General features: G+C 44.0%; 1 long non-coding RNA gene across 1 annotated transcript in view; it reads left to right on the forward strand.

Annotated features, from left to right (window-relative positions):
• LOC131506495 (uncharacterized) overlaps positions 1-17471 on the forward strand; it is a 95038-nt gene that overhangs the window by 7276 nt on the left and 70291 nt on the right. The window contains exon 2 of the long non-coding RNA XR_009258975.1: positions 1463-1569. This is a non-coding gene — a long non-coding RNA (uncharacterized LOC131506495). The remainder of the gene's footprint in view (positions 1-1462; positions 1570-17471) is intronic.

Here is a 17471-nt window from a genome sequence, read left to right on the forward strand (position 1 = left end):
CTCATATGTTTACAACGGCTTGAGGTCATAGAGCAGTTTCTGGTCTTATTCAGCTTACGATTTAGAAGGGGAGACCAAAGTGGCTTTGGGTTATAGAACTCTGGGCTCTTGAAGTGAGACTCTTTGATGTTTCTGCCGCAGAGGGAAAACTCTGTGAGACAGGATGGTATCTGGCAGTGTAGACACCCAAACGTTTATTGGCTGAAGAATCATAAAACCATTGTTTGGGCCCCAGGGTAGCCCATCGACAAGACATGAGCCCAGACGGCTCTCTTGGTGATGAAATTTGCTGTAGTGTGGGATGGAGGCAAGAACAGTTTCTGGATTTGAGATCTTCCCCGGTATCTCATAACACCCTCAGGACCTCGGCTTCCCACCTGGGAGACAAGAGACTCAGATGATGAGCCAGGTTTTTCGTGGTCATTGAGGGAGTCACAGACTAACTCATCCCATGCTGGTAGGAGACAGGCGGATGTAATCTAGAAAATGCTGGGATTGATTGAGAAATACAACCTAGGCCTTGCACAGAGAACAATTTAAGGAGAAATTAGAATATAATACATGTGACTTTTAAAACTGAAAAAGAACGTAAGCTCATTTTTTCTTGAATCATAAAGTGTTTCAGGGCCTGAGAGCTGCTCCCATCCGTTTCTTTTTTTTTTTTTTTAATGTTTTATTTATTTTTAAGACAGAGAGAGACAGAGCACGAGTGGGGATGGGGCAGAGAGAGAGGGAGACACAGAATCGGAAGCAGGCTCCAGGCTCTGAGCTGTCAGCACGGAGCCCAACGCGGGGCTCAAACTCACAAACTGTGAGATCATGACCTGAGCCGAAGTCAGACGCTCAACCGACTGAGCCACCCAGGCGCCCTGCTCCCATCCATTTCTGAAAGACCCAGCACCAAGCGCTCCACTTGGTTAAGCCTTTTCCTCCCATGTGTAGAACCTAGATCTTAACAACATTTTCATTATCATCCAAGCCTCAGTGAAGGAAAAACCGAAGCGGCATTTCCAAGTTGACACAGCTCGTAAATGGAAAGCCAGCAAGAAAGCTCAATGCTGCCTAGTCTCAGGCCCTTTTGTACCTTGTGTCCATGTGTAACCTTTGTTATGCTGTGCCCTGGGCCTGTCACTTCTGGATGCTAAAGATAGAGCAGTGGGCAAGAGCCAGGGAGCTCTCATCTTGGGGGGAAGACAGAACACAAAGGAGCGAGAGCACTCCAGGTGGGCACAGGTAGTATGAAGAAAGCAAATTACAAGAATGTGATATGATAAATCAAAGGGCCAGGCAGGAGTGGGTGGTTTCGACTTAACATCGTCGAAGGCCTCTCTCTGAGTAGATGCTCTTTAGCTGTTCACCGGCGGATTCGTAGACTTACTCAGAAGCCACTTAGGAAACACTGCCGTCCAACACTGGCGGGAGCTGCGCTGTTCTAACCTGTGGAATGTTGTGATTTCTCTAGACACCGTCTGAGCTGAGGCCCGCGTGATGAGAAGTTGCCAACCGCTTGGTTACTCGGGAAAGAGTCCTCCACGTAGAGGGAACAGCGGCAAGAGCAGGGGCCCAGAGGTGAGCACAGTGAAGAGACAAAGTGGTGTGGCTGCAGTTTGGGGACCAAGAGAGAGGGTGACACGTGGTGAGGTCAGAAAGGCCGGCAGCGTCCAGAACTGCAGAGGCCTGCAAGCTATGGCAAGGAGGTTGGGTTTTATTCCGTTATGCAGTCTAGGGATTTTGGAAGGCCTTGAACAGGGTAGTCACAGGATCCACTGTGTGTTTTTAAAAGCTTGCTCTGGCCGTTGTGTGGACGGTGGACGGGAAGGGCCGACGTGGAACCGGGACGTTGGAGGGAGAGTGTGGGCAGAGAGGAGGGTGGCATGGACCAGGGAGGCAGAAACGGAGATGCAGATACGTGAAAGCTTTAGGACGTTCGTTGGAGGTGGTGCCGACACGACCTGCCGACCGAACGTGAAGGAAAGGAGGAAGCCAGCAACTGTCGAGGCTTGGGGGGCAAACAGTCGCTTTGGTGGGGACTGCCAGGTCTGGCAGCTACGGCAACTTTAGGCGGCCCATTAGTCATCTATTTCTTAACATTCTCTCATTTAGTCTAACGTTTGCCTCTATTTGTCTGAATTAAATGAATTTCCGATGTCATGCTCTGGAAACTCCGCTCAGCTTCCTGCCTGTGACTCTTGGACAGGTATTGGTCATTCCTTAATAGCAGCAATGATGTAATAGACTCAGGAAGCTGTGCCCATTTCCCACTGTGAGATGCCCCTCCTGGTCTCTGGTTGTGCCCGGCTTTTCTCTCCCTGTATAGCCCACCACGGGTCATCTATCCTGCAGGTGGAGAGGAAGCAAGAGGGCCAGATAGACCAAGAAGACCCACAGGCAGAGAGACAGCTGGGTCATGGACCCCGGCACGTGACCCGCAGGGGCCTGGATTGGGTGGTCAGAATTTGGCCTTTTTTCTATTTATGTTGAAGCAAACAGTGCATAGTCAAAGAAAAGAGACTGTATGGGATGAGATGCTTAGTGAGGAGAAACTCGAAGTGAGGGAAGAAAGCCAGCAGCTGAATGCCTTTTGGGAAAGAGGGGAGGGGATCAGGAGTCCCTGTGCATCCAGTGGGGAGAACCCAGAGCCGAAATCGTTGCCTTGAGGACCAGCAATTGGGAGAACTTGCGTCGATGGAGGATACAGGTTAGGACTGTGAAGAGATGTGGGCTTCCCAGGTAGGCAGGTAGCAGAGACCTGGGCTGGAGGTGGAGGGTAGATTTCAAGGAGTGAACAAAACAGCCCAGCTTTGTTCGTCTGTAGTTTTTTCGGCGCCAACTAGAGCAGTCTCTAAAGGCAACTGATCCGAAAGCACAAGACCGTATCTGTGGTTTTTCCTCGCTGGTGTTCTTAGTATCATCACATAGCTGAAAGTTAGCACCTACTCATTAATTTCAATTTGTGAAATGGTAGAGAGCATGGGCAGTGGGGTCAGGGAGCCTGGGTTTGAATCCTGGCATTGCCAGCTACAAGTTGTGAATCTGGCCATGTTACTTAAATCCTCTGTGTCTCATTTACCTCATCTTTAAAGTGGGGCAGGGATGGCCCTTGCCACATAGGCTGTTGTCAGGATAAAAGGAGTTAATACGTGTTAAGCCCTTAAAGTAATTCCTGGCACATATTGAGCCCATTGAAATACCATTTCCTAGAGGAAAAGGAACAGAGGAGAAAACAGGACAATACACTGTAGCCTCTTAGCCCCCCTGCCACCTCCTTGTGAGGTGAGGACGAAGCCACGGTGAACCACAGGTGACTTTCATCACGTCATTTTGGCATTCTGGCATAAATGACCTCCTGCCCAAAGTGGAGGACCCACCGCTTTGTCTCTCTGCTACGTTGGAGGAAGGGGAGGGTGACTACATTAGTCATTTACACAGCATGTGCAAAATACAACAATGGCGGCACCCTGTCCACATGTGCCTCCCAAAAGCATGGCTAAGCCGTTCACCAATCCTGAGACCTAGGCACGTGGTGGGATCCCTTGAAACGCCACTGTGAAATAGCCAGAGGCTTTAGATTGAGAACGTTGGGAAGAAATCCTGCAGGAGAAACCTCCCATGCCTGACCTTTCCCACTCTTCCCTTCAGTTTATGCCATGTCTCTCCTGAGGACACAAACTTTAAAGATTATTTTTACTATAATAAGCCAAATTATCAATTCACGAAGGAAAGCAGTCCCTTTCTAATTAGCAACTGTTCACTCCCTCAGCCAAGTAATTGATATCTGATTATTTTTGTCTGGTGGGTGTTGATGGAGAGGGAGTGATTTCCCCTTAGGCTGGACCAGCATCGTGAGCAGCTTCCAGATGGTGGCTTAAGAAACAAAAAAGAACGTACAGGGTAGGCTCACTGGGAGAACGTGTCCCTAGACGAGCCCACTTGAGAAAACGGGGATGGGCCAGACATCCCCACTAGTTCAGAGCAGAGACCATCCCTGGTCACCTGTCAGTCTTCTTGCCGGGAGTCTGTATCTCCACATTAACTTCTATGACTTCGAAAAACTCTCCAGGTCTAGATCCAGAACCCACTGAAGCTACTTTCCCCTTGGCAAAAAGAAACAAGGTAGTGATTTCTTTCCCCTCCTGATAGCAGAAGTAATGACAGTAACAATGAGCGTTGCTTAAAAAGCCTATCTTTAATGATTGACTGAGTGCCTCATTTCATTCAGTTTCATGACCTTGATAGTTAAATAGTTACTTAATGAAGGATTTGTAAGTGCTGTTTCTTCATATTCAGGAAGCTCGGGGGAAAGTATCCTTCAGATGCCCATCTCCAGAGTGAAGTGGAGATAATCTCTGAACAGCCCTTTGGATTATTAGGAAGTCTAATCACAGTCCAGGGACATGGGATTTCAGCACAAGCCTTGAACAAAGCAGTGGATTATGCAGCTAATTATCATCTCATGTGCAAATAAATTCAAGGCGTTCAAATCAGCTTCTGTTCAAAATTGCTGTTTGTTTAACTTAAATAATACCATAAGACTTATTGATTTAAACATCCTATTTTCTAGAAAAGCCTCCGTAGAAATAAAGCCCCGCGTGTCAAGTGAATACCGAGACTAAGAAACATCAAAGGCACACCTTGCCATATGAGATATTTTCTTGGATGAGAAACACATTTGTAGTTTTTTAGAGTTGAAAGGTGATGACCTTTTGGTCCAACGCAGAGAGGTTAAGACCCTGTGCGCCCTAGATCACACAGTTAGTTATGGGCAGTCCCAGAACACGAAAACAAGTTTTCTGGACTGTGGATTCAGGGCTCTTTCTATTTTACTAAGCTGCCTCCTAGGGAACACATTGGAATCACTTGAGTTTAAAAAGTCAACAGAAATATTCAACTTGCTTTACACTTGAGATAGGCATCAAGGAAGAAAAGCCTCTGCCTCTCAGAATCTCACCCCAGATTCCAGGATGGAGCCGCTGTTTCAGAATGGGGAGAGGGGGCAGGCAGCCATTTTGGCAAGTCTGGGAGACAAGCTGGCAATGGCTCTAGAAGGTCGTAGTGACCATGAGGGTTTCAGGAAATACTGCTGGCCTTTGACCCACAGATTACAGGAACTGAGTGACAATGTGGAGACCAGTCCTTTGGTAGAGCACAAGAGAGGGGAGATGTGTTCTCTTCACGAGGGGAAATCCATAGAAATGTGAGCTTTGTGGGTGTTTTTGTTTAACCACATAGCAAATATTGACTGAGTATTTACTATGTAGAATGCATTGCATCTTTTCATGAAAAGTACTATAGAAGGAGGTAGGGGTGGCTACAGGCAGGGATTTGAGAATAGGGATTGTGGTTAGTATAAAATTCACTTTCCTTAGGGTTCCAGGTCAGGTGCAACACTGGACTCAAAATGGAAATAGGACCACGGCACCTGGTCTTGATGTAACTAAGAGACAAGAGTCTCTTTCCTTTATGTTTTCAATTATATGTAAATCACTGAAGAGGAGGAGGAAGGAGCATGTCATCTATTGCTTAGAATTCCCAGCAACTTCTGGAAATATTCTGTATTCTCTGTGTACTAGACACAGAGTAAATATTTGTTGAGCAATGATAATGGATAGGTGAACGAATGATTGGCGATATCATACTTATTTTGACCCTTTGAGGAATTGTGTTGGGTTGGATAATTTTTCCAGTTAACTAAGACTTCTTTCTATAAATGTGAAAATGTGTTTGAACCATGCCATGTGGACATATTTTTAGTGCATCGGTCATGTTTCTTCTTCAGTATATTTTCCTGAACATAATTTTAACTCTTCTGGGAAGTAGCATTAGTTATTTTGCTGTGTACAACTGTGACTTCGGGGGTCTTGAGATGTGAGCTGTTGGGACCCACCACCACGACCACCACTAGATAGTGATTTTGTTACTCCATGGTTCTTCTGTCTCCTTCCTTCCCTTACTCATCATCATGCATGTGTGCCTACCATGAACCACACATACTTTCGGTACCTGGAAACAACAGTGAACAAGACAGAGGTGGTTGCTTCCCTTACAGAGCTTCCTGTCTAATCTGGAATTCAAACAAACCAAGCAAATACTTCAAGTCCGGGGCAAACTCTATGAAGATAACTGCTAAGATAGAGAATATTAGAGAAGTGGGATTCCTACAGTGGGGTGAGCTGTGAAGGTCTTGCTGCAGAGGTGGACGATAAGCCGTGTCCCGAAGGAGGAGGAAAGCCAACCATGGGGAGAACCGCCATGGGGTTGTTCCTTGCAGCAACCCTTTCCACCCACCTTCCCCTCACTCTCATTGCTGAAGTCTGCCAGAAAATACCAGAAACACATGTTTGTTAAATCATTAATCTCATGTTCACAGAAAACAGACATGTTGCTCTTAAGGGAATTTCAGTCCTTTCTTAGATGAAAATATATAATTTTTAGAACAGGTATTTTATTCACTCTTCATTTCGCTTTGGAAAGGCATGCAAAGCACTGAGCACCAGGGGGAATAAAAAATGAATAATACATGATCCCCTCTACGTTAGGAATTGTATTAGTCAAGAAAAGCTAGGTGATATGGCAATAACAAGAAATCCCCAAATCTCCATGGCCTGGTGCACTACTGGTTTATTCCTCACTCACACAATCTCCGGTGAGGATAGGCAGCTCTCCCATGGGTAGCTGTCTTATGAGCAATCGCTTAGGGATCCAGGCTCCTTTTAGCCTGTGATTCTGGCCTTGATCCACAGAAGGTCAAAACAGGACTGGAGGCTCATCAGGTATTAATAAAGACTAGCTTTCTAAAGACCTTCCTGGAAGACGCTTATATTTCTACCCAAGTCCATCAGTCAGAACCCAAACATATAACCTCAAACTAACTTCAAGGGAAACTGGGTGAGGTCTCCCTGTGTGCCCAGAAAGAAGAAATAGGGTTGATGAAGATACAGCTGATCTCCTGTCTAGGAATTTAGTGGCCCAGATTGACCAGAAGACACTTAGGGGACAACTGTCAAAAGCATTAAACAGAAGTGGAAACACAGAGGGGAGCCCATAGAGATGAGATTGATTCATTCTGATTGATCAACACAGGATAAGCAAAGTCTGCTAGAGGAACTGAGTTTGTTCAGGGTCTTAAATGATGACTAGGTATCATCAAAATGGTCGAAATAAAGCAGTGAGTTTAGACAAGGCACAGAAATGTGAAAGTTCGTACCTTCAGAAACACCAAGGGATCTGGCAAGACTGGAGGCAACAAGACTGGAGGGGGAAGAGAAACTAGATTCCCAAGGGTCTTGGATGTTTGGGTGAATAGTTTGCATTTTGTTCCACAGACAAAAGGATGCCATGAAACCTTTTTGAATAGGTAGTAACATAATCAGATTTATGTTATTAAAAGAGATGTTTTCTTTTCCATGTATTTGATTGTTGGCTGAGGTCAGTGGGCATCTAAATGACAGATAATGACTCTTCAGTTTCTGCAAGAGTGACACAGGAGAATCAAATGTCTCTATATGACCCACTTTACTGAACTGAGCCAACCCCCTACTGATGGAACTATGATGGGTAAGGAGAGTTGCAGGAGGCATCACTTGTCAGCCTGGCAGAGAACTCTGTCCAAGTGCTGTTGGGAGAACCAGAGCAACTGGAAACTCCACGGTGTAGCTTGGAACCCCAAAATTAGATTTCAGGCAGTTGCAGTGACTCTTTTTGTATGTCGTCTTTGGCACAGCCTTCAACTTGTTTCTCATCAGCTGATGACAGCCTGTAGCTTAACCTTTAACCTAAGAGACAAATATCCATTTCTTCGTGGATTCTCAGTCCTATTGCTGCCCTGAAATATTGATAGTTACATGCACTTCTCTATGACAGCACTTTCCAAACGCATGGAGATTTAGTTGGAGTCCTAACATAGATGGAGTTTCCCTAGTTTCTTTGCAGCTCTTCAACAGAGGTCCCAGCCGATCCCTTTCAGACCCATTTCCCCAATCAAACGAACAGGTAGAAAACACAGAAACATGAAAATCTTGATTTTTATGTGATCTGTCTTCAGAGAAGTTTAAACACACTTCACTTGAGTAGAAGTTGCTGTTGGTCGTCAATCCAAAGGCCGGTCCTTTCCTTACTCCTTGCTGTCAGAGCCCTGGTTTTGTCCAGCTGGCCACTTCTTCCTAACCTGACTCAGAAGCAAACCCAAACTAGTCTGATATAATCACAAAAACTGGACCTCTTGTTAGTGATGGGCTTAAGGTTGACCCAGTTCTGCCCAATGAGGTGTAAGTACAGGCCTACGTGGGGATTTGTTGGAAATAGCACCTTGATTACTTTCCTTCAGTTTTATTGCGATATAATTGACATTCAGTGCTCTATAAGTTTAAATGCTCAGCACAATGACTTGACTCACATATATGGCAAAGTAATTACAATACGTTTAGGTAACATCTATCTTCTCATACAGATACCAAAAAAAATGTGTTGTCTTCCCTTATGAGCAGTACTTTTAGGATCTACTCTCTCAATAACTTTCAAATACATCATACAACAGTGTTAACTATAGTCGTAATGTTGTGCATGACCCCAGTACTTATTTATCTTATATCTGGAAGTTTATACCTTTGACCACCTTTGTGTCAAGTACCACCCCCCCCCCCCCCACTCCCTGCCTCTGGTAACCACAAATCTGATCTCTTCTTCTATGAGTCTGGGATTTTTATCTGCTTGTTTGTTTTTTAAATTCCACATATGAGTGAGATCATATCGTATTTCTCTATCTCTGACTTATTTCACTTAGCTCAATGTCCTCAAGGTCCATCCATGTTGCTGCAAATCGCAAGATTTCCTTCTTTTTGTGGCTGGATACCATTTCATTACATAGCTAACTACCTAAACAGACAAATAAATAAATATTATATACATATTCATTACATATATATGGATATATCTGTTATGTATATTATGTTTTCTTCACCCATTCATCTGTCAATGGACTGTCAATGGAAACTTAGGTTATTTCCATGTCTTGGTGTTCTAAATAGCGCTACAACAAACATAGGGGTGCAGATATCTCTTCGACACAGTGATTTCATTTCTTTTGGATATATACCCAGAAGTGAGATTGCTGGATTATATGGCAGTTCTTTTTTAAATTTTTTGAGAACCCTCCATCTTGGTTTTCATAGTGGCTGCAGCATTTTACATCCCCACCAACAGTGCATAAGGGTCCCCTCTCCTTCACAGCCTCGCCAGCATTTGTTGTGTCTTGTCTTTTTTGATAATAAGCATTCTACCAGGTGTGAGGTGGTACCTCACTGTGGTTTTGATTTGCGTTTCCCCGATGATTAGTGATGGTGAGCACCTTTCATGTGCCTGTTGGCCATATGTATGTCTTCTTCGGAAAAATGTCTATTCAGGTCCTTTGCCCATTTTTTATTGGATTATTTTGATTTCTGCTATTGAGTTATAGGAGTTCTTTATATATTTTGGATATCAACCCTTTACACATACATGGTTTGCAAATATTTTCTCTCATTCTCTAGGTTGCCTTTTCATTTGCCGATCATTTCTTTTGTTGTACAGAAGCTTTTTAGTTTGATGTCCGCGTGTTTATTTTTTATTTCATCGCTTGTGCTTTAGATGGCATATCCAAAAAATCATTTCTAGGGTCCACGCGAAGGAGCTTTTTTCCTACGTTTTCTTGTCACTTTGATTTGGAAGAGCGGTAACACCAATCGTTTCTCTTCTTCCACCTGCTGCTGTTGTGTCTGGATGTGACTCCTGGAATAGCAGTCGCCCCCTTACAGCCCCGGGGAAGCCCAGCTGAAGCAATGCCAGTGCCCCAAGAATGGCAGAGCAAGACGACAGGAGGAACATAGGACTCTGGTGGCATTGTGAAGTTATCCACTTTACCGTGCTTATAGGTGTTCTTTACCAAGACTTCTTTTCCATGAGATAATCCATTTTCTTTACTTTTCTAAGCTCATCACATTGGAGTTTCCTATTCTTTGCAGTAGAAGCACTCTAATCAATAACAATGATAATTTTTTATTATTACTCACCATCCCAGTGAGGAAAGCAGACGGTCAAAGCGGAGCTCCCACATTACAAATGTCTAGGCCATAACATGATCAGCGCCCCTGGAGCTGTACAAAGCAGGGTCCCGGAAGCAGGCAGGGAGCAAACAGATTCATCTGGGTCACAGAGAGGATTAGTAAGAAAACCAGGGAGAGTCCAGCCAAGATGGAGGCTCCTTAAAGTCTGGCTGGAGTGTGGAGCCAGGCACGCCTGCCTCTGGTTCTTTTTGCCTATAGACTTCAGCCATTTCCCTTAGCATCACAAAGCTTCAGCTTTTCTCATCTGTATAATACGCACCTTGCAGATTATTGTAAGAATACAAAATCACTTCCAGCAAATCATCTATCTAATGTAGTGATTGCAGTGCATACAAGATGGGCATTCAGCAACAGGAAGCTTTTAACTAGAGCAACGATTCACAGACATTTCAGCCTCAGATCTTTGATGGCAATGAAGAACCTCTGGGCCATTTACCTTTCTATTGTCACATGAGACCACAAATTCATAGGACAGAAGGGAAGGGTAGTGTTCCATGGAAGAGACACAATTCACAGCCAAGGGCAGCTAGTAACTAATTTCTGCCTGACCTCCGCATCCATACAGCATATATGTGGATCAGGAAGGATCTTGGGACCATACCTGAGACCTTAGTGTAAGGTGTATAACATGTTGATTTTGACACACTTATATATTACAAAATTATTACTACCATAGAATTAATTAATACCTCCATCATGCCACATAATCTCTCTGTTGTGGTAAAAACATTGAAGATCTGCTCTCTTACAAACTTTCAAATACATAATACAGAATTATTAACTAAAATCACCATGCTTTACATTAAATCCCTAGAGCTTATTCATCTTATAATTGGAAGTTTGTAACCTTTGACCAATATCTCTCCATTCCCCCCCCCATTCCCACCCAGCCCTTGATAACCACTATTCTATTCTCTATTTCCTAAGAGTTCCGCTATTTTAGACTCCACATACAAGTGAAATCATACAGTATTTGTCTTTCTCTGTCTTATTTCACTTAGCAAAATGCCCTACATGTCCATCCATGTTGTCGTAAATGGCAGGGTTTCCCTTTTTTCATGGCCAAATAATATTCCATCACACACACACACACACACACACACACACGCACACACCAATATCTTCTTTATCCATTCATCCATTGACAGACTGAATATTGTCTCTGTATTGTGAATAATGCTGCAACAAACATATGAGTAAACTGTAGTAATCCTATTTTCATTTCCTTTGGATATATATATCCTTTGGATATATACCCAGAAGTAGGATTGCTGGGTCATATAGTAGTCCTACTTTTAACCTTCTGAGGAGCCTCCATACTGTTTTCCAGAGTTGCTGCACCAATTTACATTCCCACCAACAGCCCTGAGAACCCATTTTTAAAGCTATATTGCCACCTACAAACTTAGAGCAAAACTCAGTTTGTAAGAGTCATTTCAACTGAGTTCTGTGCTACATACTCCCCATTAATTTTTTTTCATAACTACTTGTTAGCCTCCAGTTTGAGAGAAGGAGAATAAAAAGACCCTGGAATGTTCTTGCTTGGAATGAGAATTGCTCATTAGAACCCCATTTTGTTATAATTGTACAATTCATTATGCTGAGCACTTCATTAGACGCATTGTAAAAATTCTGACAACTTGAATATGTTACATGGAATCTCAAAATGAATCTGATTTAGAGCTTCACTGTTTCTTGAGGGCATTTGCTAATTAATAGAAGTCTGAGAAGCCAGAGGAGTGAGAGTCTCCATATTTTCTTCTAGGGGTCATTATTAGAGATGTGCTTAAAACAACATAATTTTGAAATAGGAAGCTTTCTTTACAACAGAAAGAAAAAAATAGCCCATAAACCCGAAATGGTCACAATGAGGCCACATCTGTCTTTACAAATACAAATAGCTCAGAATGGTTTGAAGTTAATACCAAACCAAATCTTTTCCCGCGGTGCGGGACTTTTGGGGGAAAGATAGATTGAACATTTTCATTTATTTCCCTGTCCTCTTGAAAGCCTTTCGGGGCATAAAAAGGGTAGAAACCCATAAGGTCAGAGGAAATTAAGCAGCTGACAGGAACAACAGAATCCTGGAAGCTGGAAGCTGGAAAACAAGGGCAGTTGGGTTTGTAAGCCCAAGAAAGGGGAATCTGATGCTGGCAGACTGGGAAGTGAGAAGCAAACCTACTGTCCCTCGCACCCCTCCCCCCAAAACTGGGGATCTGGTAACTGGGGAGTAATGGTGGGGCTGTAAAAGCATCAGCTGACGGTCTGCTTAGGGAGCATTTAGATCCCCAGATCTCTTCTTCCACATTGCCCAGCTGAGGGACTATCCCTCCCCACACTGGCACAGGTTGAGAGGTGTCTACATCTGGGGAGTGTGAAAGAGAGAGCCTCTGGACTGGAAGACTCCAGAAGTAGCTGTGGCAAGAACACCACAATAAAAGAGGCGGGTCAAATGGCCATTTACATATCTAATGATGAGATCCTCCCTCCTGGCCCTCTTAGGCTAAGGAAATACTGGAGCCAGGCCTGGACCCCGAGCATGAGATTGGGAGGCCCTTGTCTGAGGAACCTGGCCAGCCCAAAGAGAAATACCTCAGGATAATCTTGGAAAGTCCCCAAGAAAACAACCAGTCAGATCAGTGGTTCAGCACCACCTAGGCACTTGATAAAGATGCAAAATCTTGGGACCCCTGGGTGGCTCAGTCAGTTAAGTGTCGGGCTTTGGCTCAGGTCATGATCTCACAGGTTGTAAGTCTGAGCCCCACATCAGACTCTGTGCTGAAATTGTGTAGCCTGCTTGGGATCTTCTCTCTACTTCTCTCTCTGCTCCTTCCCAGTGAGTGCTCTCGCTCTCTCAAAAATAAATAAACTTAAAAAAAATTTTTTTTTCATGCAAATTCTTGCACCCCGCTCCAGACTTAACAGAATCAGAACTACTAGGGGTGGGGCCCTGAAATCTTAAGACCCTCAAGTACACACTGAAGTTGAGAACCGCTGCTCTTTAGCAAATCTCACCGTGGATGCAGTTTCCCTTCCTTATAAACATGGACAGTCAAGGATGGGCATATATCAGAAGAAAGACCGAGATGAAAATAAACTGGAAGAAATAACAGTCTTTGAGGAAAAAGAGTCCATGTGGGAAAACTCCAACTGGGGAAAGAACTAACATGAATACTCTTGGAGAGGTAAGAAAAAAATATTTCATCTGTGAAACAAGAAGAGGTAGCTATTTTTTGAAAGGAGTCCTTTAGGAAACAACAAATATAGGCTTTTGAAAATTTAACAATATGATAGTAGAAATGAAGGATTCAACAAAAAAAATGAAAAAGTAAAGCCAAAAGACAAAGCAAATAGGAAGAAGAAAGAAAAATCTAAGGATTAGTGTAGGAGAGTCATTGAAAATTGCTGGTCTAGGAAGATGAACATCCAAATAAAAAAAAAAAAAAATCCAGACGAAGAAGACAGAGAGAGGAAATACTCAATGAAATAACTGACAGATGTTTCCCAGCATTGAAGAATATAGATTCCCAGACAGAAAGGGCCCACCTGATGCCAGGCCAGTAGGTAAAAATAGATTCTTATCAAGACACATCATTGTCAGATTTCGGAAGTTGGGAATAAAGAGAAGATCCTAAAGAACTAGACACTCACTAAGTATTAAGAAACAAAACTTCTTGGGGTGCCTGGGTGGCTCAGTCAGGTGCCCATCCGACTCTTCATTCCAGCTCCGTCACAATCTCATGGTTCGTGGGTTCGAGCCCCGCATCAGGCTTTGCACTCACAGCACATGGAGCCCCCTTGGAATTTTCTCCCTCCCCTCTGTCTGCCCCTCCCCCTACTCACACGTGCACTTTCTCTGTCCCTCTCTCAAAATAAATAAATAAACTTAAAAAGCAAAGAAGAAACAGAATGTCTTTAAACTTCTCAGGAGCAACAGGGGATCCTGGAGGACATTGGAGCAAGGTTTCGAGAGCCTTAAGGAGGTGATTTCCAAAGTAGAATTCCGTACCCTGGTAGACAACTGATCAAATGTAGGGAGAGAAAAACCATAACCAAATGTATGAGGGCAGAATAAAGACACTTAAAAACAGGCTACGTTTTCTAAGCTCTTGGGTCAAGATGTTACCTTTTGTAGAAAGAATTGGATAGTGGTCGCTGTCAAAGTACCAACTCTCTTTCACAGACGCTTCTCAGAGAAGTGCGTAAAGCAGGGCCTTTGTGATGAGTGCTGTTTTGTCCCTGTACATCTGTTGTCACCTCTCTTCCATCTGTACCCCACCTGCGACCAGAGAGTTCTCTTCCCTGATGACTTGTCTCTCCAGCCTTCCCCTACATCCTGAAGATAGTCAGCAAACTGTTTTGTTCTCAGTGAGGCTTCATCTGGCTTCAGCTCTGGAAGCCAGGAGGGACATGAAGTAGAAACATGGATGAGGGCAGTAAGGAGGCCAGCCCTGGGGTCTTACCTTAAAGCTGCATTTGAAAAAACAGATTTCATATTACTCCACCTAAAAATTTTCAAGGGGCGCCTGGGTGGCTCAGTTGGTTAAGCGTCTGGCTTCGGCTCAAGTCATGATCTCATGGTTCGGGAGATCGAGCCCTGCTTTGGGCTCTGTGCTGAGAGTGTTGAGCCTGCTTGGGATTCTCTCGCTACCCGCCCCCCCCCCCCAGCCCCCACCTCTGTCCCTCCCTTACTCATGCTTTCTCTCTCTCAAAATAAATAAATAGATAAGCTTTCAAAAATGTATTAAAAATTTTTTTAAAAAAATTTTCAAGATGATTTCATTTACTGTAAACAAGGTTAAGAAAATATTAGTTGTCCCTATCAAATGTTATTTTTATCATTTGTATTTGGGGTGGATGGAAGAAGTGTTGGAGCCTGGGGCTGCGGACCCTCTCTTACCGCCCCCTGCCCTTATATCCTGGGATGATGGCGGGATCCCAGACGGTTTTCACAATAGGTGACCCTGGAGGCTGTTTGGATGTGCCTTCTTGTTCCCAGAAGTGAATCACCTCAGGTCTGGCCAGTTTGAAGTCTGTCTCGGTGAAACTTCCCCATAGAAGCTGCTCCCATCACCTGCCCGGCAGGGCTCCTTAGAGCCCGATTCCGGCAACACTGTTTTTCAAAGAACCATTCTTTATTAAAGAGATTTATTCAAAGATCCCTAGGTTTCCCAGGGCAGGTATTCTGGGTAATAGCACAGTGACATACTCCTTTCTTTCTCAGCTTCATTGGTCTGAACCTGACCATAGGGCCCAGATCCACTGTCTTTCCAGTGAGCTTCTAGTATAGTGGGGTGGTTGAGAGCCTGAGCCTTGGGGTAAGATAAAAATGGGTTCAAATCCCAGCCCTGCAAGATGTGGCATGGGACAAATTAGCCCATCTCAACCAGTGGTTGTAAGGATCAAGAGAGATCATGTACGCAGGGATTAAGCACATTAAATCCTCAATCAGTGATAGATCATTAATAACATTAACTAAGGACACTGTAAAATTTCCTCCTAGGAAAAAACATTGCAGAAATAGTCCCTCTCAGTTGAGGTATTTAGGAAACGAGACAAGAATCCCTAAAATTCCCTCATTTATATTCTCACCTTCTCCTCTCCTTGCTGTCCCCCCCCACCCCCATTGGGCTGGGGTCACATCTACAATCTCAATCAAGTTCAATCTCACCATCAGTTCTAAATACCCCATAGCCTGAATTATAAGAAAACTGGTACATTAGATGGTTCAAGAAAATTTAAAAGAGAAAGTGAGCACTGAGTGTTGTATGTAAGCCATGAACCACGGGAATCTACCCCCAAAACCAAGAGCACACTACACACAGTACGTTAGCCAATTTGACAATACATTATATTAAAAAAACAACAACAACAGCAACAACAATGCAAGGGGAAAAAAAAAGAAAGTGAAACACAATATTAAGCTTCCCCCTTTTTTTCGAAAAGTGTTTCCCTAAGACGTGTCTAGCTTTTGCCAGTAGGTAGAGTGATAATAATGATGGCAGGCAGTGTAAGCTGAGGGCTTTCTACGTGCCGAGGTCTTTCCCAAGTTTATTTTCACAAGTTTTACTAAGATTGTCTTATTTAACCCTCACGGGAATCCTGGGAGAGAAATACATTTGTTATTCTCTTTCTGCAGATTTGAAGAAACCTGGGGCTTGCAGATGCGAACTAACTTAGGAGGAAGCAGACAACTGCTCGGGAAATGGAAGGGTATCCAGACAGCTGGGGTTCCTGAAAGGGTAGCGGTCATCCTCACACAGTAGGGACTGTCACTGACCCCACCTTTCTCATCTTGAATGGTTTCTAGGAAAAGTGTGGGTGATAGTTTTCTTCTTAGCTCCATGTAGCTAGCAGAGAACCTTCTATATGCTCAGGGATATTTCTCTATCCTTTGCCTCAATATACAGAGCTGTGGAACGGGAGCTGGTTCGTGGAGACTTTGAGACAGACTGCCAGAGCTCAGTGGGACTCCAACTCAGCTCTGTTCATTTCCCCACGCTCCAAAGCCTTCCAAGGAAACAACCGGACCTCAGGTTCTCTTGTCTTCCCCAAAGGTGCTGGACAGCAAAAGCAATTATTCTAGCCCCGCCAGCCACGTTCATGTCCACGTTCATGTCCACGTTCATGTTTGGTTGGTTTCCATCAATTTTCAGTTCCTTCTTTGTAGTTATTCCCAACGGGTACATCAGGAAGAAGCCTGGACTAGATGATCTTCAAAGTCCCAACTAACTTGGCAAGTCTGTTATTCAACTCAATGTTATATAAAAGATAAAGGTATGCATCACAAGTTTTAAGAGAATCCAGAAATGCCATTGCATATTAGTGCTTTCTTGGAATCCCTTTCAGGCATTGACAGTTGGCAGGTCACATTTCCACTAGGCTGCGGAGAAATCAGAACGGAAATGACCTTGTGATGGCCGCAATCAGGTCATTTTGTGGTCAGCTGAGAACTTCCTTTGTTGCCGTCATCCAGCCCAGCCCTGAAGGGTCCATGCAGACTGGCTGGGGATAGGACCACCCTCAGCGGGAACATTATGTGTGGGGCCTGAACTTAGAAATCAAACCCACTGGGCTTCAAGTCTCAGCTGACTCACATTGTCACCTAACCTCAATTTTTTGTTTTTTTGGTTTTTGGTTTTAATCTGAAACATGGAGGTAATGCCATTGTCTTTGAAAGGGCTATGGTGGGAATGGAATGATCCATGTATGGGCCAGCAGCTGGCGTAATGCCCATCTTGTGATAAATACTGCAACACTGGTAACTGTTAGTTATCCATGGCTAACAGAGTCCAACCTGCCTGTTGTTAACGCTCCCAGCATCCAGTGCAGGGTGGAGGGGCCACTCTTATGGACCTTGAGACTTGGATTTTA

Source organism: Neofelis nebulosa, chromosome 3 (assembly GCF_028018385.1).
Source record: "Neofelis nebulosa isolate mNeoNeb1 chromosome 3, mNeoNeb1.pri, whole genome shotgun sequence".
Classification (NCBI taxonomy): Eukaryota; Metazoa; Chordata; class Mammalia; order Carnivora; family Felidae; genus Neofelis; species Neofelis nebulosa.